At 39.9% G+C, this 22,184-nt stretch overlaps 1 long non-coding RNA gene across 5 annotated transcripts in view; it reads right to left on the reverse strand.

The window, feature by feature from the left end:
- Positions 1 to 9,968: 9,968 nt before the first annotated feature.
- Positions 9,969 to 22,184, reverse strand: part of LOC128081616 (uncharacterized) — a 71,566-nt gene continuing 59,350 nt past the window's right edge. For all 5 annotated transcript variants that reach the window (XR_008207289.1, XR_008207288.1, XR_008207287.1 and 2 more), the window contains exon 4: positions 9,969 to 12,304. This is a non-coding gene — a long non-coding RNA (uncharacterized LOC128081616). The remainder of the gene's footprint in view (positions 12,305 to 22,184) is intronic.

The raw sequence follows: 22,184 nt of genomic DNA on the forward strand, positions 1-22,184 counted from the left end.
TCTCTTTAACTCTCTTCCTGCTCCCTTCCCTCAAGTGCTCTTCTGCTTCGGGCATTATAATAGAAATGTCCCTCCCATTGTAAGTGAAGATCAGGTCTGTGACCACTTGAGGAACCTGAACATCCGTAAGTCTACGAGACTTCATGAGATGCATCCCAAAATCCTGAGAGAACTGGCTGATGTAGTCAATCCAACACTTTGGTTGTGAGATCATCCCCAGAGAGCGGCGGTCCAGATGGAGATCAGTGACAAGTGGTGCTCCTCAGGGGTCAGGACTGGGACAAACGCTCTTTAGTATCTCCATCAGTGACAATGACAGCGGAATTGTAAGCTGCACATGAGCCAGCGATGTGCTCTCACAGCTCAGAAAGCCAACTGTATGCTAAGCATCCTCCTGTTCTAGAGCTTCTGCTGCTCCACCCTAATCAAACTATTGCACGATTCTATCAATAAAGCCCTGTGAAACGTTTCACTCAAATCAAGTATCCTGGCTAAACTTCACATAACTCAGTTTTGCATTTTATATTAAATTCTCATCTTTCCCCATGTTTAGCCCTAAGTTTCGGTTTTTCTTCTTCCTTAATCAAGACATCATCCATAGCATTTAAAATAGATTTCAAATTCTCACAACTCAATGATTTTGAAAAATCCGAAGGCAAAGTGCAGTTTGAATTGCCTTTGTGGATGTTTTCACTAAACTCTGCTGATATCAGAGCGCCAGAATCTGAAATTTCAGATGTGTGACCAATTCAAGTTGAGCAACTAATGTATTTTCCAATATGACTAAAAGTCTCACTTCTGATGTGCCAACAAATCCCATATGACCAATGCAATTATGCAGTTACATAAGATGATATCAAAACCAAATCTTGCCTCTGGTTTTACAATAAGATCTAATTATGGGAAATGAATCGTTTCAGCTGAAAACTTAAATAGCTTTAGAATTAGAGAACCAATGCTGTAGATAACCCAGCAAAGGATGTACAGTAATCTAAAAGTTGTACTGTCTCTACATCACACTGCCTTTTCCAGTGCTGCCTGTTGGGCTAATTAAGTGTAAGAAAGAATCTATTGTGAGCAAATGTTATTTTCCTAGAACTAAAACGACCATCACACTGTAAAAAACACAATTTGATTTTTTTTTCCCACTGTTGAATACACATTTTTGGAAGATGAGGAGTGGAAGGGAGGAGAAAAAGGAAAGGAAAAAAGGGAAAAAGTAAAGAAAATTATGTAAGAACCATGTGGCAGATATTTTTAGTAGAAAAAATACAAGTTGGTGTGATTTTGAGATGTATTAGGGAACACAAAAGCAAGTGACAGTACGAACAACTTTTGGAGTGTCACAAGGCAAACAGACTGATAGAGATCAATCCATCAAGTGCACTGCCATTTGTTCAGCGCAAGAAGTGTTACTTGATGTGACCTTCCCTTTCACTATCTTATTGCTATGGCATTTGATGTTGAGAAATTGATATACTGAAGGATTAAGTTACCTGAGTGAGGTAACACAAAGCATGCAATAGAATGTGCATTTAAGCACAAGATCTGTTGTGGTCACTGTTAAGAAAAAGGACTTAAAAGTGAGAAAAAGTCATGAAGAATTCACAGAAGTTGACAGTGATTCTTTTAGCTATGAATTAATCCTAACCTTAATCTCCAGCAACCCAAAGCCACTAATTTCAATGGTAACATCATAGAAAATCTGAGTAGTTTCAGACTAGATTCTGCTGCATGAAATCCCTCTTAAAGACCCATACCACAGATGAGCTCATTTACAAGACCAGCAGTCATAAAGTCATAATTCATCTCAAAACTAGTGAAGAGATTCCTAAAAAAAAAAAAAAAAAAAAAAAAAAGAAAAACAACAAAAAAACCCAACAGAGCGCTGGTCAGAGAACATAACAAGGCTTCCCAGAGCACAGGGACAGAACACGAGAGACTTTTCTTTGCTCCAGATGCACTTATAGATCCTTTGGAAATATTGCTCATCAGCCTTGATTTTGAGGCCAATCAGCACCACAGCCCAGCAGAAAGAGCTCGTGGTTGGGAAAAAGCAGCAAATGTGGAGAAACAGCAAGATTGCTCCACTTTGCAACAGTACTCTGACAGGTGACCTGAAGCAGCCTCTTAAAATCATCCAAAGGTCACAGGAGGCTGCAGTGCAGCTCTCCAGCACAGCCTGGCTCACCAGCAGCTTGCAGCCACCTGAATTCCTTACAGCCATTCTGTTAGAGGTGTCACCCCCTCCATACCACATCTTAGGAGTCCCAGATGTTCTCTTCAACCTAATGCTCTTTCTCTGTAAACAGCATTTGCAGGGATAAAGCCAATATCAGAATGAGCATGGAAGTGTTTGGAACACAGTGATGTGAAACGCCATCGCTTCTTCAGTGTCTGATACCATTCACTCCATGTTGTCTGCCTTCGTGAACATCAAAACTCTTGCTTCAGTAAGAACAATTCTTCCACTGTTTTATAGTTTTAAGTAAGAAAGCAACGTAATCCTTACGTACTGGACTTTCTGTGTTGTGGGTGGGTGAAACAAGTCCTCAATAGCTTCAGTTCCATGACCTCTAGAGACCTCCAAGACTAATGGGGTATGGAATGGGGAAACTCACTAGGACAACTTTCTTCCTCTTTCATTTTCCACATGTGTGAATCTAGTACCCTTAAGTGCAAGCTGATGAAAAACTTTGAAAAGAAAGGTAAAGCCTTTAAAGGTAAAGCGTTTAAGTAATGGTCAAAGAGTTTGTACATCCATCTTAGCTTGAAAAAACCAAACAGGTGCCTCGAACACCAAGATCCATTCCTTGTCACCACCACCACACAGAGACTTAGTCCAGAGGATCCCCTCAGTAGTATCTTTCCAAGCCATGGAGTGTTATTCTGAACACCTTTAATATCAAAGTATAAAACCAGTGTCTCCTGGTAACACAGCAGGAAAGACCACAGACATTTTAATGAGTTTTCCTATATTTCCAGAGAATTTATGAGATCAAACATCTGAAAAAAAAAAAAAAGTCCATGCTTCCTGCTGCTAGAAACTAGCAAAAAAAATAGTAAAACTCTTTCTTGAATCCCACATAAAAGTCCTCTCTAACTCTCATCCTATTAATTAGCAAAATATGCATAATTATCCTAATAGCATATGTGAGCAAAATATGTTCTTAACAAGCAGTGCTTTGAAGAGAACAAATCAAGAGGTTAGACTTAACCAGCATACCTTAAAAATCACCTAAGCAACAGTAGAAGCACATCACAAACACACACACCGCAGCTGTATCACATTCCACAGCCCTGTCATGAATCTCAGTCTCGTTCATCTCAGCAGATGCATACCCACCAGTTTCCCTAGAGGTTTCACTGCTGCTAAAAGAGAACTGTTTTGTGGATCCCCTTGTTAGAACACTGTCAGAACACCACTAACATAGCATTCCCAAATCAGATTCTCAGTTCTGCAATGTTTTCTCTGTAGTCTTTGAAGATTAGGCAGTTTTGACAACAGCAGTGTGGTTTGAGGGAAAACTCAAACGTACACACAAACCCATACTTAGAATTGAGGAATGGCATAACCTTGAGGTGAACAAAAATTCCACGTTTTCTTTTAAGATTATAAGAAAGGCATCCTTTTTACTGAAAAAGCCTTTTTCATTTCTCTGGAGGCTTCTTTCAAATTCAGATAGTAAGATAAGCTCTCAGCTTCCTAGCCCACAGATGTCAGATTTTGTGCGCTTCCACCTAGGAGGTGATTCTCCAAAGCACAGTGTATCCTGAACTACAGTTTTCAGTCTCAACTTGGCTTTCTTTGTAGGCCCCACAGGGTCCAGACGCCAGCACTGTGAACCTCCTTAATTGGTGTAATGGCCCAAAACAGCCTTAAAAAAAACCAAACAACTACCACAGCTCTTCAATAGGATGTTCTGTTAAAGCTGTATAATTCACATTACAGGCATGACTGTCTTGCCTTAAAGTGGATAAAGAAGCATCAGTCTGTTCCCTTAAGTCTTCTTTTGTTTTCTATTATGTTTAAATTGCACTTGCACATCCCTAGATTGGAATTACAGCCTAAACCAGGAAGTAAACCAGTGCATTTTCCAAGGACTGAACCAAACCACGGAAGACATGGACTGCACTAACACACCTGTTCCATAAGGATTTCACAAAGTACTAAAGAATATCCTATCTCTAGGCAGTACATTGCTCTTCTGTATTTTTCTTAGTTCTGAATATTTAGTCAAAGATTGTCATAAGCAGAAATCAGCATCATATTCAGATTATGAATAACTCAAAATCTTCTTTATTTTCAGTGCATTTAAAAGGTTTGAAATGCAGTTTCTAACTTACTGAGATGTTGTTAAGGACTTGGCTCAACATTTGTATCACAGTTATATTTCATTAGTCCCTCAGATGCGGCAGCTGGCACAGGAGAATTTCAGAAGCTTTCACAAGCACTGAATTTTGATCCATGCATCAGGCAGGCATGGGAATGAGTTTGACTTTCTGATTCTCTTCAGACAATGTTGTTTATAAGGCTACTAAGCACCAAGAAAAAATAATCCACGTTCTTATCAAAAGTAGACATCAAGAAGAACAGGAACTACTGCTGCAGTGCCCACCTTTCTCCAATTACAACTCTGGCTCCCCAGCGTTAAGAGTAATGTTCCACTATTTTGTGGCAACATTATAAAGTTTGTTTAATGTTGCTACCAATACCAGTGGGTCAGAAAGCTCAAAGTTTTCTATTCAATTTCTATTTCTTTTTCATTTAACTTAGCAGCCACCAATCTCTATGTTGCACTCAGACAAGTGGAAGGCCTGCAGAAGCAGCATTATGGATAATTGCCTATGGGAATAAGATTTAATCAAGATGGTGTGAGAATGGATCTCTGTTACTAGCAGAAGCAGCTGCAGGGCACAACCACAGCCTACCTACTGTGGATATGGCTGTCCCAATATAAGCATGCTGAATCAATTTTAACTCCTTTCTACACAGAAAAAGCAGAGCTACCAGCCAGCCCAGATTTTCTTAGCATATTTTGAGGCCAAGTGGTTAAGAAACATTCATTTCAGCAATAGGAGCTCATTTTCTTGAGAGATCCAAAAATTCCCTTTTCCATTGTAGGTTCTAACAAATGTGTGGTAGTCAAAACAAATGGGGAACTGTCTTTAGGAAGATAACCAAGATTAAGTCCAACAGGAGGGCTTAAGTTATATGCCCACTGATTGACAGATGCACTTTTTTTTTTTGCTGTCATCTTATTGGACATTAACAACAAATCAATGTAGCCCCAGTACAAGAAATGCCTTCTATGCCTTGAGTGGCCAAGACTACCCCAGGAAGCATTTCACTGGGATCTCCATTTTCTGATATTACTGTATCATGCTCACATAATTACTCAAGCAAAATTGCTCAGTTGCTCACCGATATGACAACAGAAGTTTTGTGAAGTAACACTTGAATTGTTTTTTCCCTCTCCTCTGCCACTGCAATAGATTTGTGTGAGCGGGGAAAAAGATGTCAGACAGGGCTTACACAAACTTTAAGATGAATCATCTTGTCAACAACCTTAGTATTTTAGTTTTCTTTGCCCTTTTATACTTGGCACTTATATTTCTTCCAAGTCAAGTGTGGGTGGAATCAAAATTTCAAGCTACTACTGGCAATCTAGCTGGCAAATACCCATAGAGCAAGGTCAGATTATCACCAAAACCTTGAGGCAATCTGGATGACTGTCAAGACCTTTGATTCAGGCTGTGAGGCAGAAGCCTCTGAAAAACAGTAACAAAGCTGTCATTTGTTCACACAAGTTAAATCAGCTCAGTGGAGTAATCCAGACTTTCTTGTTGGCTGCTGACTTTGGGCTTCCAGGTTCAGCACCACCACTGCTGTACCAAATAGTCCCAGCAGAGAGGCATCCAGAAACCTGAATTTCTATTAGAAAAGAAAACCAAGCCTAAAAAGAAATGTGAAGTTTCAAGTTTGAAGACAAAGCAAAAAAATTATGCTAAGGCTGTTAAAGTGAAGCTTAGAGAAAATACCTAGAAATGAAGCGGATTCTACTTACAAGGCAGATGAAGAATAGAACGAAAACAAACTACTCCATTTTGATGCTGAAGGAAAAGCTGCAGTTTTATTTTGCTGTCTGATATTCTTCCCATAAAGCAACACTTCCTTAAATTTCTTTTTCCTTCATCGGTCAAAGCTTTTCCTAATTTTGAGGGGTGGATATCTGTGCCACTGATGATACTACATTCACATTAAAGAGTAGAGCTGAGGAGGGTCTCCTCCACTCAGCATGACTGTGCTCCAGCTGCACACCACCTCATGCACAGGATGCTGGAGCAGCATATTGACCTGAAGGAAGTTACCATGTGAAGAAGCGTTGCCCAAAGGTAGGAACAAAAGAAAGCAGTGCAGAAAATGCATGTTTATTCCACTCATTACACTGGAAAATTGAAGTATAATACCACCACACTGTAATTATGGTTTGTTTTTTTTTTGAGGAGAACAAGAAACTTGTTTGCAGTGATGTAAGAGCTTTTACCACCATCTTAATCAGAAACATCCAGTTGGTCATTAATGAAGTTTATACATTTACCAAATTTGCTTTAAATATTTAGCTTTTTGCTTCACTTATTTCCTAATATTGAATTAATTTCAAACACAAAAAAGGAATACAATAAAAGAAAGGAAATTTTCTTAGGATAGTAAACGTGACTTGAACTTCATAGCTAAGAGACTTATTAGAATTTCCAACCAGGAGAAAATGCAGGTTTTTAAGACCAATTCAGAGATAGTTCTGTCTAATAGAAAGCTTTAAAAATACAGCAGCTAAACTATGCCATACACTCACACACTGAGAACCAGGCAGAAATCTCTTGCTAGAAAGCAGCAGAATATATATATGAACCTAAAGAACTAAATCATACTTATTTTAAAAGAGAGCATCAGAACAAGATCCCCATGAGCATATTAAAAAAAAAAAAAAAACTATAGAACCAAACCAACACATTTTTATTTCCCAATTTTACGTTGCTTTATAAAGCTGCTCACATCAGTAATTTATACCCTAAAAAAAAAAAAAAAAGTGATTAGGAAGGTGTCTCATCGAGGAACTAGCTGTGAGCTAGCACCTGTGTCCTGTTACCTCTGAACCTTGGAAGGAAGCAAACAGCAGTTTCCCTACAAGACAAAGCAAGGTAAGGCAAGGTATGGCAAGATTAAAATAGAATGATTTTACTGAAAAATAATTCAATTTTTGGGAAATAAGCCATCTCTGAAGCCCCACTAAGGGTCATTAGCAGACTCTAGAGTTTTAGTGGTAATTCCCTCACTGCCTCTAAGGCCGAAATCAATAGGGATAGTAAAAACAGAGGCTCTTCTGTACTGCACTGACTGGACTTATTGCGGGTGGAAAAAGTCTGAAGCTTATGGTGACATTCTCAGCAGTTTCTACATCTGCTTTATCATGAAAAGATTTTAGGTATTCCTATATTCTTATGTTGTGATTGTTCTTTGCAGTGAGAAAATGAGACAATTTCTTCTCACACAAGCCATCAATATTTGAGCTAAACATCACAGAAAGCCTCACCTTAAGATCCTGAAGAGGATTTGACTTCATCTTTATTAACCTGGGAGAACAAATTAATTCCTTATGACGTACCACGAATACTGAGAAGTGAGATAAGGAGATTTTTGAGAAGCTCCAACATTTATTAGAATGCTGGCAACCGTGTCAGCAAGGAGAGGAGGATACAAACACAGGGAGTGCTTTGTGACTGTGTAAGTGACACTTGCCTGCGAAGGGTCAAAGAAAACCTGAGACCTTTTTGTTGTTGTTTAGGTTTGTCCATGTTGGCAACAAAACAAAAAAAGCCAAATCGTAAGAAACTGTAGGGACTTACACAGAGATAAGCACAAGCCATGGCAGAAACATCTTTGAAGATGTGACTCTCAAGAATTTTGAGCTGGTGATCTTTTTTCAATGGCTTGATGTCTACCCTTCATTTCAGTTTCATTGGAAGATTAATCCTTGTCTGTATGTATACCATAGGATGTTTCCTCCTGTAGATGTTATGAGATACAGTCTCTCTTTCATCCCAGACCATCATGGCACAGTCAGGCTCACCCCAACCTTCTCAGTTGAATCTAGGTTTTTTTTGGGTCCCATGTGACCTTGGAACACTCCCTGTAAGTGTAAGAAATATAAGTGAGGCTGGCACAATGCCTCCCTTGCTTTTCTCATATTCTGGTCTTTTAAATCTAATATTAAGAACAGTCTTGTTTAACTTACATTAGCACTCACCCTACTATTAGCATTGTGCCCTGCTCACGAAAGACTTAGAAAGTAACAATAAGAGGAACCTTGAAAATGCAAGTAGAGCTGCTGCTGCATACAGAGATTGCTGAAAGTTCTCCTTCTGGTTCCAAGACAGTATAATTTTCAGCAATTGACTGTCACACAGGACATAGGATTGGTGGGCTGTTGAAGCCCTAGAAATGCCTTAGGAGAAGCTCTGGCCTTCAGGTGGCAGGGGACACAAGGAACCTCTCACTGACAAGTCTCTGTCAAGCAGGGAAGGAACAAGAGAAGAGTTACACGACCCCAAATATCACTGTGGTTAGCACATGCTAACACTAGCAGTGTTACTGTCAGATTCAACTAATCTACACTGCTACGTAGGATCGCTCAGAGAACCCAGCTCTCAGGGACTGTAAAACATATAATGTTACCAACAGTGCCTGAGCTTTGCTATACTGAAGTTGCACTGACAGAGAGGATGCTCTTCTGGCATCCATCTCACTTCGAGAGAATCAGAAGAAACCCAAACCTATGGCTTGGTTTTTGGACTCCTACAGATGGAGTGAGAAAGTTCTGTATGTTTTTGTTCTGGTTTCAAACAGATGTTCATGTGCTCATATTTTGGGAATGGTTTTGTGATTCACTAATATTCAAGTGCTTGGTGTTCCAAGCTTCAATATAGCCTGAAGGAATTTCCAATAGTATTTTTTATTTTTTTTTAAATCTTCATCAAGAATGCTGCTGAGTTTACTTTGATATAATTCTTATGGAAAGGCTTGCTAGAGGAAAATTGTGCCATTAAACATATTGCATGGAATGTGTAGCTGTTGGACAGGTACAAAAATTTGAATTGTTTGTGTTAGTTCTAGTAAACAATGGAATCATACCCTAACCATAATTCCAAATTGAATGTTCTATTCTTATACTCATAATTAGAATCACACTGGTTATTTACATAAGTCACTCTGCCAGAGCAGAGCTTATATCACATAACTGATTAATCATAGCTGTGCAAGCAGTACATTGTGAGTACTCACTGAGAACTACTAATGTAACCAATGGAAAACATAAAACATAACTGCTCTGAAGTATGCACTTGAATCTTCTTAAAAAAAAAAAAAAAGTGTGACAATTCCATGATTGTTCTGAGATTTATATTCTTGGTTTAACTGAAATTAATGATGAGAGAGTGTTAATCCATTAATATTAATAGACACATTGTTCTGGCTGATAATTTTAGAAGGACTGAGAATGAACAACCTGAACAATTACATAAATCCTTTCAAAACCCTTGAAAGAATTTGAAATCAGAAATAGCTGAAATTTAAAACAATTTTATTCCCTAGGAACCTTGAATGATTGTGTCTCCATGACAACCAGAAGTAAAAAAGCAAGTTTAATATACTTGTCCATTCCTAAGTTTTTAATATTAATGCCATTGCTCACTTAGAACAGAAAGATGTTAGAGAATATACCAATAGATCTTCATTGATATTTAGGGTGTATTTTTATCTTCCTACTGTGACTCTTTATCTTTTGGCTTTGAGGACCATTCTTTCAACTCTGCTGAAATTACTGCTTGTCACATCCCCCCTCCCCCCCAAAGATCAGCTGATCAGAATTTCCCCCTTTCCACCCACCCCCCTTTTTCTACTACTATGATTTTTTTTATTAAGTTAAAACACGTTACGATTTTAGAGGCCAGGGATGATCAAAGAACATTGCACAAAAATCCCCATTAACTTCTTGTCCTTACTTCAGATGAAGCACAAAGACTCAACCACTAGAGGGTAATATAACACAAGGAAAAGGAAATCCAGTGCCCTCCAATTTGAGTTGTGGCCTTTTTTTTCCTATAAGCAGCTCAGATTTCATTAAAGTTTATTCCGATCAAATGGAATCACATCTTCCACTGTACTGTGTGCTTCATTCTCCCATAGCCTCCACACTAACTATAGAACAAATTCCGAGAACGTTTCCAAGTATTTTTCCTTCAGATTGCTGCTGATGCCTTCCTTAGCTGAACTACAGCAACAATAAGGAGAGAAACAGAGTGGACATGTAGTCTGAATTCCAAGGTTAGGAAGGATTTTGTGAATTCAAAGGGAACACAAATTTTCAAGGGTTCCTTGGTCGCAGTAAGGAGATGCTGCTGCACAGACTAAGGCAATACTTGGAGCCACAGCCAAGAGCAAGAGGAGGAAAAAAATGATCTCACTTGTACAAGGTCATCACCATGCACTTGAGAGAACGAGTATGACCTGGCATTTAGGTATACGTGAATTATCTCTACCACAAAAGAGACATTGACAGAATAACCACTTTTTATACTTCAGTAAATATGGACGTCCTGAAGACAACTGCTTAGATTTAATTTTAATGGTGTGCCTTAGGCAGATTAGCCCAAATTCCCCTGAAGATGCTTGAAACGGCATACCCTCATTTCTGCAAAGTGAAAGTAAAATTCAACCGAATGTAGAGTTGGCTTTATGTATGAGAAATGAGTTTTTCTAATGCAGAAAGTAGAGTTAGAACAGACCTTCTGAGCTGAGTCTAAAATTCAGCCAAAGACTTGAGAACTCTTCAGCGACCTTTGCAGTCTGGATTGAAGAACCTCTAAATGCTTCCCAGACATTAAAGGCTAGTTCAGGGCTGTGGGCACACTTGAAATCATACATTCTGTAAGTAAGCTTTAAAGTGCATCGTCCTCTCCACTTTCAAATGACTTAAAAACCTCAGGTTTCTGCCAGTTTCTTGAGCAGAAATACTTTTTTACTGACTCATACAGGAAATTGCTGAATGACATGTAATAGCTGTTGCATTCCCAAGTTTTTATGCACAAGGCCAACACAAGATGTTCTAGACACCACACTTCACAAGCTGTTTGATTTTTGGTGGGATTTAATTTCCCCAACTTTTCCTTGCTTTCATTTATTCAATGCAAATTAATTTACAGATATGGCTCATGTCAATAGGATCAGTAATGAAAGTTAAGAACTAATCAGGAACATCTATAACACAGGACTAGACTGACCTGTACTGGATTAAGATCCAAAGCACAGGCAAGAAAAGAGTTGTATTGTAGCAACTCTTCAGATATCAAAAGAAATGCAGTGATTACAATTACAGATAAGTTACCTTTGCTATTTTTCAGAAAGAAAGCAACACATCGTGTACAAGTAGGCTTGCACACTCAGCAGACCATAGCCCTATTAACAAATCCTAGTCTGTCATCAACAGATTTGTTTTTCATCATTGGAAGTCCATGAAATGCTTCTCAAGGCCAAAAGAAGTCTGTGGGCAATAGGGTGATGGTTTTGTGGCAATGAGGAGAAGAGGTGTGGATGAGAGGAGAGGAAGGAAGTATTTCCTACAATCTGTCTGCAGGACCATAACAGATGAGACTGCATTCTACACAGGCAGGACAGCAAGAGTGGAAGTCTGCTCCACCAAATCTTATGCCTGCTTTGAACCTTGTTTTATCACTATCTGTACTCTGAAGTTTGGCATGTTTAGTTTTTTGTTTGTTTGTTTTTGGGTTTTTTTTTTGTATAGGAGATTGGGAGGCACCCACCAGATCCTGCTATTGGCCTCCAAGCCTCAAGTTATACACAAGATCTTATGCTGTCATCCTCCAAGATCCCAGTTTGAGCCTCTGAAGTTCAGTATGTGAAAAGTGTCCAAGATTTCACTGTGTACAGCCAGCATGATTTTGTCTAACAGCTCCAGACATGTCACTCCATTGATTATATGGCTCCTTCCAGGGTAGGAATCCTGAAGGATTTCCTGAGAGGAACACACACAAATAAGCCATTTCTTCTGGGAGAATTATGGGCTCACAACCATATGTATAAGACACCCTTGCAGTGCCAGATGATACTACTGTAGGAAGTGAATGATCAAAACATGTTTCTGATCTGCTACACCTGCATAAAAAGGCTTGGTCATGGCAGATCACTCCAAAATGTAGACATGTAAGAACAAGAGATGCCATTATCCTATTAAAAAAAAAAAAGATTAGAATTGTGCTCAGAGCTTCTAGATTTAAGTAGTATGTGTTCTGCAGTAGTCATAGGTCACACACTTAGCAATTGCTTCACCACACACAAACACTTCAATAAAACTAATTAAAAAAAGAAATGAGGATTTGGAAGATCAATTCCTATTGGGATTTTCAAACACTTAGTTGTAAGATTCCCAATATACCACTCTAATTGCCACTGAAAATACAACTGAAAAGGAAAATATTTTGTTATTATTCAGACTATGAGAAATATAGTCAGGGCAAGCAATAAGGTAAAGACTTTCCAGGTCTCTGATTAAATATTAATTAGATTTTATAATTGTTATTTTTAGTATGGTCTATGGTATTATATTAATGACTATTCTGCACTTCATCTTTTTACTTCATCCTTTTGGGGAGCATTTCAACCGAAAGAGAATGTGTTTGTTTTCACTGAATTGCACTGGAGGGCAAGTTTCTGTTGCTGAGTTTTCAGTCTTGGCTGTTCATCTTCATGGAATTACAAAGGATGAATGCTGCTCACAGAACTGGCAACTAAAGCTTTCAAAGTAAGAATGACAAACATCACGCTGTCAATAAGGACTGCTTGGTGCAGAAATGTTTATGTTTATCCTTGCATTTGAATAGCTCTTGGAATCTGTGAATGCGTTCACAAAAGAAGCAGAAGTTTCATGACTGTTTAACCAGTTTTTCCTCCATAAGCAACAGCAGAGTATGTTTGTTATATCCTCTTGCAGGAACTGTGAACACTTTTAGTATTAGACAGATAAGGAACATTGTACTCCGACTTTGGGACCAAAAAAAATAATCTTAAGATCTTTCTAAACTAACCAGTGATGGGGTGAAAGCTGTAAATATCTGAAATAGTGTATGCATGGGGCCAAAAGGCTGTAGTCTTTCACAAAGCTGACTGCTTCAAGCGCTTATAGAGTCATTTCAGCCTTTTCATCCACACAACTTTTTGAAAAGCAAGACATTCCTAAATCAAAAGCCTCAAAATTGACAATCAGCTTACACAATCCTCACTCCCAACAGTTTTCTAGGATGAAGGAAAAAACTTATTGTACTTAAGCAGTCTGTGAATTATGAAACTGGTGTTTTCTGTTCCGCAGAGCCACCGAACACTGGAAGCAGTAAAACTTTTAATACCTTATCTAAATTTACTGGAGCATCTCTTAGGTGTTTCTTAGATTTTGGGTTAGGTTGAATAGCTTGTATCTTGCCTCTCTATACAGAGAAGAGGAGATAGTTTGTGTAACAGACACAAATTATGTTGCATGGATCTTACCAAAAATCTCTCTCAAAATCAGATGCATTTTATCACGGAAACATTGAGAAGCGTAGAGCAAATAGGAACTGAAAAAAATTAAGTCTCCTTTTCTGTTTCCACTCTGGCTGTCTATTAAACATCAGTCACCCCAGGGAAAACATCCTCAACGATAAGTGAGTTGAAATAAGAGTTGCTTGCTCTCAGCCATCCAGTTAGAGAACTTCTTGTTGCCGTCTGACAGGGACAACTTCAGGATTGTAATAAGTGTGGAGCAGATCTTGTATTCAGTGCAAGCAACTCTTTAGGGCCTAATTTTTTCTGTAGAGACCATAAGTAAACATTTATCTGCTGCTACAGACCCCAAAGCTAAGTTTAATTATATATGTTTTTAGACATACATTTGTCCTTAAACATCAACAATTTAATATTTCTGAGATTAAAAAAAAAAAAAAAACACAAAACAAAACACTTAGAACACCTCTGCTGAGGTCATCTTCTAAATTATCAAGTCAGTTTGCAAGCTTAAATTAAGCATATACTTAAGTACCTCATTAAACTGAGACTCAAGCAGTGATAATACTTGAACCTTTTGTTTAATTCCTTAGTTGTGAGCCAGAGTCAATGAACACATTCTTCCCCCCTTCCCTGGTGTGATCATCTGCCTCTACTGATGTCCTATATATTTTGTTTTTCTAGTTCTGCTAGAAGTTAACTTACAAGATACCTGTAAAGAGCATTGCTTTTAGGGGTATGACCAGCCCTGCAAATATTTTAAGTTCATCAGGATTTGGTAAGTGCAACACAATGGAAAACATAGCAACAACAGCACAGTAGTAAAGTCTTAGGCTGCAGCAAACAAGGACTTGCTCAAATGCAATAGCTGTGGATACAGAAACAAAATGAAAGAACATACTTACCTTCAGAGGACCTCAGATACACAGGGATCTCCAGCAAGATGCCCTCACCTCCACTGCCAGCCCTTAAATGAGGTCTGGGAAGGGGTGGATCCTGTCTCCATCCCTTCTGGTCATTCAGCTGCATTGCATGCACCTGAGCTCCACTGGGTTGGCCCTGCCTTCCCACCAGGTGCTCAATCACTGCTTCAAGCTGTGACAGCATTTCCACTATGGCAAGATTAGCTTAATATGACTGCTTTCTTCAGTAAATAAAACAAAATTAAAAGATACATAGGTCCAGCTATGCTACCTCTTTCTCTCTAGTATTTCCTTTCTTCTCTACTTAGAACTAGCTTTTCCAAGTCTCTCTTGTCTTGATTTTGCTACTATCTGTAAATCAAAGGAATGGTTTCTCCATTTATTTCACAACTATAGTGGACGCCTGTACTGTTGTTTGGTTTGTTTGGTTAGTAGAAACCATAAAAAAAATGAAATCAATGACAAAATATCTTCTGGAGAGTCAGAACTGCAGATCATGTGAATGCTTAAAAATGGAAGAAAAACCTAGTGGGATCTTCAGTCACAGCAGAGCTAGCTGACATATCAAAGCACTTATTTGAAACTTCAATATCTCCTGCTTCTTATCAGACTCAGCAAGATGGAGGTCATGTTGTGGAATAGAGCCAGGACTGACAAGGCTGGAGAAGCACAAGGACCAAAGAAAGCCCTGTGCTTAGCAGGGCCAGCACTGTCAGGCTTAAAGGTGTAGGACAACCCTGTGCCATGATGCCAGCCCGTGGATTTCCCCTTATGCTTATACAAGTGCAGAGTCCTTTGTGAGGAAAAAACAAATTACTAGTAACACCTCTCCTGAAGGACTGTGATACAGACTCTGCACCTCCCCTCTATGTCAGACCTGTTGCAGACACCCCCTTCTTCCTGCCCATAAGCTTGGCAGAAATGGCTCAGCCTGACTTAGCTGGCCAATTCACTCAGTTGCCTTAAAATCCCCATCTCCCCATGCCTGTGAGTAAACAAGTGGATGAGTTTAGGCCCAAATTGTCCCAGTGGTTCAACTCTGTGCAATAAAGTATAAAACCTGTTCTATATGGCCTTATAATAATAAAAAAAAAGAAATAGGATGTCTTTTTCCCAGCTATTTACATGGGCATATGTACAACAGCAAACCAAACTCTAAAGGGAATTTTTTTCTTCCTTGTATGATTCAATAAATACAATATGTAGCATTAAAGAATTTTTTTTAACCTTCACTACCAATGCTAATCCCAGAGCTTCACATCACTCATGTTTATTTGCAAAACAGACTTCTAAATGAATTTGGCACATTTCCTATTGCTCAGACAAAACAAACCAACAACAACAAAAATGTGTGCATATTTTTGGGACGCCTTCAGAGCAATTTTGTCCTGTGCTGACCACAATATCAATAGTAATTCATTTGTTCATGGCACAACATTAATCAGCATTCACTGCAGTTGTACTTTGCCAATACTGCTGCAAAACACATCCAATGCCATATACTATGATATCACAGCTACCCACAAAATTAGTGATACAATTAGCAGCAGCCTCTGGGAATTTTGATGTCAGATGACTTGCTCAGCAGCTAGCCCTTTTGTTCCTGCAGGCAGATCACTGAGTCACTCAGTCTGTGCCTTTCTGTGCCTCCAGCAACAAGGCAGTCTTGCACGTAACAGTGCTTTGCTATGCAGCTGATTTATCCCACAGAGTTCACCCTGAACAGTTGGTGAGACAGATCCTCCAACAAAAAAGTATGCAATCAGGTAATTAAAGACTATATTGCAAAGCATAAACATAGAATGGCTGATTTAATGCCCATCAAACAATAACAGCTATGGCACCTCCTTGCTTCTGACACACTCATGACTGATCTAATAACATGGAGTCCACTAGTTTCACATAAAATCTATGCATCCATCACACATACTGTGCTCCAGGTCACATAGACCTTCTCTAGGATCTGTCTTCCATCACAGTTATCTCTCTAAGGATGCCCCATGACACCAATTTCAGTTCTGAGGTGTTTTCTTATAGATCACTGATGACTGTTTCTCCATCTTTTGCACTTCCACGATTGATAGCATGACAACCTTGTGTTACTAGATTGCAAAACAAAAATATTTTAAGAACCAGAAAAATTGATATTTTTATATTAATTCAGGATGATATCTTCTATATATGCCTAACTCAGCTCTTGAAGGGGAGAGGGGAGCCATTAGCTATTCCTTCGGTTCTCCTTATCAGAGAACAGGTTTGGGTCTAATTTGGACTCCCATATGTCAGCCACAGAGGATCCTCTGGTTCATGCTTGCTGCTAGAGTCTCCACTTGCCATAATGCCAGAACCTTTGAAGTTCATTGTGTTTTTCCTCTACTCCCTCCTAGCCCTGTCACATTCATATGCTGGAGCTAATGAGGTAAAGTGAGCACATGGGGAGCCCCTCCTGTCTGTGTCAGCAACAGCAATGATTCAGTCTCATAGCAAGTGGCTTTTGGCAGTAAAGGATTTGCAAGAAAATACAGTTTGTCTCCATCCACTGCTGAGAAGTGTGGTTTTACTGCCTGATTTCCCTCATAAAGTCACATTTTCCCCAAAGCATCTCTCCCCTTCTCATTTATCTCCCACTTCTCTCTCACTTCTGCCACATAAATCCTCCCCCCTTCCTGGGACAGGAGCAACTCCAGCTCCTCCACTGGATGAGGCATAATGGTTTAGAAATCATTCCACAAGCCTGCAGTGTCCTTTTGTCATGTCTGGAATGCTTCTTCCTAGCAGATGGATCATCAGTCTCACTTCTAGTGGCTCCTGTCCTCTTTTTCATGGCAGTTGATAAAGTGGTATTACTACCTACAGACTAAGAGGAATCAGATGTGTTCATTACCTGGGCATTGCAAATCTATTTGCAGAATTAGGTACATTCTCCTGCCAGGTATCCATATCACCAGTCCTACTGATTAAATTATGAGCAGTGGCAGCAGAGTTCTGCCTGATCCCTACAATCCTTCAGCATTTCCTTCTTGGCTGAAAAGCACAGTAGCTCCCATGTTATCTCAGAAGAGATAACATCAGCTTACTTAGGTAACACCTCTAACTATGACTAGCAAAGATACAACTGAAACAGCACATGCATCAAGCCAACACATGCTTTGTTTGATCTACAACTTCAATTTAAACTTTTATATCATTTAGAAAACAATATATTGCTAAGTAAATAGCAAAATCATCAGTGCAATTGAACAATTTGGCTGGGAGTTGCTTGCAGCAAATCACCTTGCTTTTGCTTTGACATTTGTCTTGCTCTAGAAGGCTGTAAACCAGCCACTGTTCAATTGTGCTGAATTAGATGTATGGCATTTTTTCACCATCTTGAAAAAAGATAGTTTTCCGTGTTGTCATTTTTTCTTGATCCCAACCTGTGTGTCATTTCTGCATGATCAAGCCTTTTTCAGATTTAATTCCCATTGTTTCACTCTTGGGTTAGGAAGATTTGAGGTCTGTGGTTTATTGCAATTACTATCCACTTTTGAACTGCCTGCTTCCTACACTGCTATTTTTCCAAGCCTCATCAGAAAAATGATCCTTGAAATTGCAAGTAGTTCTGCACTCCAAGTCTCCCAGTAGCTCCCAGAGCCAAGCTGGTGTCCCCAGGTGCTGCAGTGGCCATGGGGCTGAGGAACAAAATGGGTTCAGGGTAAGCTCTGCACTAGCTTTTATCCCCCCGTGGCTCTCCCAGGGCTGCTTGATCTCAGGAAGGGACAAGCCAACAGAATGGTGCATGTAAGGCAGTGGGAAACCAGCTAAGGCTCCCCGAGTTGTAGTTGTAAGGTACCTTCCACATAAAATGAACACAGCAAAGTCCCTACTGAATGACATAATTACTCCAGCTCTTCTCCTTTTTAGGATCATATTTCTGCTCAGGATTGAGTTGTACTGTTGACCAGATTTACCTTATCTCTTGGAGGGCTGCTAAAGAGAACTGGAGGACAAGCCTGTCCACAGAGAGTGTCGGCAGTAGTCACTGAAGAAAGCATGGTGCCAGGATGTCCCAGTTGGCAGTACGTGCACTCAGAGGATCTCCTTGGGAAGACTGCTCTGAATTTGCATCCCCAAACAAACAAAAACCCTGTTTACTCAGAGTATGCAATGAAAAAAGGAAAGAAAATTCATCTTCAAAGCTGAATTGATTAAAACCCTAGACACACTCTTGCTGAGCTGGCTCATCCTCCATCCTTCCCATGCAAGTACAGCATTAGAAAACTGTATTTCCATCCCATGTTGGGTAGTGAGTTTGAGGTCTGGTTGCCTACTCTGCCCCTATGCTGGCTCCCAGAGCTTTGTCTTTTTCCATAGCAAAGAAGAGGAAGTCCAGAACAGGAAACCCACGATTTTATCTCTCCCTCAGTCTCTATAAGGATGAATCCTAATATCCAACCTGAACTCTCCTTGGTGCAACTTGAGGCCGTTCCGTCTTGTCCTGCTGCTAGTCGCCCATGAGAAAGAGGCCAACACCTACCTCACCACAGCCTCCTTTCAAGGAGTTGAAACTCTGGTCTCGGTGCAGCGAGTGATGCTAAACACCAATCTGAGCCATAGCAAAACTTCAGACTCTGTCAGATCTGATCTCTGCCTTCCCTGAAGCCAGCTGCTGTGGCTTAGCTTACGTCTTCACTAACGCAATCAGAAGGGGAAGGAAGCTGATATTTTTAGACATTTAAACTGACATAAACACTTGCCACTTGCTCAGAATAATTGGAAAGTTTTAAAGATATTGAAAAGATCAAGGACTCAACATGTTCTAGGAAACTTTTCATGCTGACCTATTTTACAAAAGTTTTTACAAAAGTTTGCCAGGAGTGAATGGATAAGGTGAGACTTTAGAGTACTTCTTTATGGATTACACTCATCTTTCTATATAAGCACATACAGAATCACAGAATTGTAGGGCTTGGGACCTCTGGGGATCACTATTTCCAGCCATCATGCTAAAGAAGGTTCCCTACAGTAGGTTGCAAAGCTACCACTCTACACTGCTACTAAGGTAGTAAGGGAGAGATTACTTTAAAGCTTTGGATGTCCCTGTGGGCAGATGATTAAGGTTAATATTTTTCCAAATGTCTACTTTCCAGTCAGTGCGTTTCAGTGTTCCACCAATGTAATTTCACTCTCCCAGACTTCTGCCTTGTCACATGCTGTGTAGTTTAGTCCTTAGCTGGTAAAACGAAGTAAAGCTGTGACTTCCTTCCATGTACTCACACTTTATAAAATTATCCTACTGCCTGCAGATGCTCTGTGCTGTATTCCTGCTCTTAAAAAACCTCTACTAATCAGATTTCCTAGCAGACTGACTCTGTTAATTCAAACAAAACCATAGCCTTCAGCAGATTCTGAACACATTAAATGCTCAGAAATTGCTTCAAACTGTTGTTTATTTCTAAGGTCACAATCACTTCAGAAGAAAAATGAGAGAAATGCTGATGGCACTGAAGATGTAAAGATTTTCACTCCATGAAAATGGCTCCTCTTTGGGGCTTCTGCAGCCCCAAATGTCTGTATCCAGTAGAGCCAGAGGCTAATGCCATGCAAGGAAGGTTGTTAATAGTGGCTCCTGAAAAGTAGGAACTCCTTCATTAGCTCCAGGCACTTACATCAGAGTCTGATCTTGTACGTGAAATGCTTCATTTGCTCTCTGAGATATACAGCCCTGGGGGAAGGAATGTTGGACAGGTGAGTACTGAAGCAGGAAGAGGGAAGATGCTGGATATGTGGTGCTCTGCAAGGAGCCTCTTCCACTAACAGATGCAAAGGGCTGTGAGAAGAGGTTTCAGGCACCATTTGGAAAAAAAAGTGCTGTAACTTGTATGAAATATTAGCCTTTCCTTCCACAGCCTCCTTTCCCCTTAGAACAACAGTGAGATGGGAACGAAGGCACAGAGGGCCTTTATGCAGCCATATATCAAGGAAATCATCCTCCCATGGACCTGGGCTAGGGCTGCTATCTCTTGGCTGGGACTGGTTTTATGCCTATCTTTCCTAGACGTACCACATGCATTTAACAAACAGAACCAAGCAGCTACGAAAAAAATTGTCCAGACATGAGCACTGCCTCCGTTAGGTCCTTCAGAGCTAACTCCATCAGGAGTGTTTTGGGACAGATAAGAACTCATTTCCATACATGTGCAATTCAGTCATACGGTGCTGCTAATAGAAAATTCAAGTTAATCAACCTAAAAATATGATTTCTTTCCTCAAACAAGTTCAACTGGAAGATGAAATTGGGGACTGTAACTGATGATTTGTTCACTTTAAAAGGGCAGTTCTGAGCTTGTTGCCTTTCTATAAGAGCAGGCCTCAAAGTGCTGTGGAAGGTCTGCAATGAGTGAGATCCCCCAGATCTCCTGCCCCCAAAGCCGCTGTGCCAGCACATAGCTAGAAGCTCTTTAATGTATAATCCTGCTTGCCCATGTCAATTAGGAATTTCTTGGCCTCTGGGACAACCTTCATTAAAAGAATTAAAAATATAAATCTTCAGCAAGAAATTGAAGGTCTGGAGAAAAGGGGGATGCTGGATTGCTGTTAAGACTCTCTTCTGCTTCATGGTTTCCCAGTAATCTCAGAGGAGAGCTGCAATAAGGCATCATACCTCAGTTTCATCTCCCAACAATTAACTTCCTGACCAACAGCAAAGCATGTTTCAGCTGAACTTGCTGCAATTGGCAAAGCCCCTCAAGCTGCACAGACCGCTCCCATCTCACAGCTTCACAAGCCAGACTGAATTTCAATCGTACATAGTAAGTTTCTAAAGTGTCCTAAAATCTTCCATCAGAAGAAATAAGTAAACCGGGGAGAAGCCTGGATACTTTGTTTTGAAAACATGATCTCATTTACCTTTTTTCCCCTCTCCCAGATCATCAGAAAAGATCTATTAGAAGGCTGGGAGTGGTATCAAGATAACCAAACAACCCTTTCAAAAAGGAAAGATAAGCATGTTGTGAGTGCATGCGTGCTAGGTACCATTTTTATTCTTGGCATGGTACATTTACTTGATACTTTAAACCTTTTTTTGCTGAAGAAGTGCTTAAAGTCTTTATACCTGCTTCTTAAAAGGTGAGAGTGAGACAGGCCATGTGGACCTCTGGAAGAAATTGCCACCATTACTTGAAAAGAAGTAGGGTATAAATCCTGAGCATAATTCCTCCACTGAGATCAGAAGAAAGGAGAAGTTTCTGCATCGAGTTCAAGATCCTTCAGACCCATTTATCCAAGCTCTGTATCAACAGGCTATATAGCTCCATAGGGTAAGAACATTGACTAAATATATTCTGGAGAGAAACCTAGCTAATTTACCCTTGTTGCTCGATATGTGAAAGAGCTCCGATTTTGTTAGAGGCACATCAGGCTGTGCTGCTTTTCTGCTCTGCAGAGCCCATGTTAGGAGACAGGGACTGGGGACATGATGGGGGCTACAGCCAGAAGTGCGCTTTCTAAGAGAAGTGATGTCCAAGAGCAGAGGGACCTGAGGGATACCTGGCAGAAGGAAGGCAAGAGAGTATCCAAATGGTGGCAGTTTTTTATTTTTTGATCAAATCGTGAGTGATCTCACAAACTGTGACTCTACTAATTGGAACGGATGCCTTGTTTACTTACTC

Source organism: Tympanuchus pallidicinctus, unplaced genomic scaffold (assembly GCF_026119805.1).
Source record: "Tympanuchus pallidicinctus isolate F22 unplaced genomic scaffold, pur_lepc_1.0 scaffold21, whole genome shotgun sequence".
NCBI lineage: Eukaryota > Metazoa > Chordata > Aves > Galliformes > Phasianidae > Tympanuchus > Tympanuchus pallidicinctus.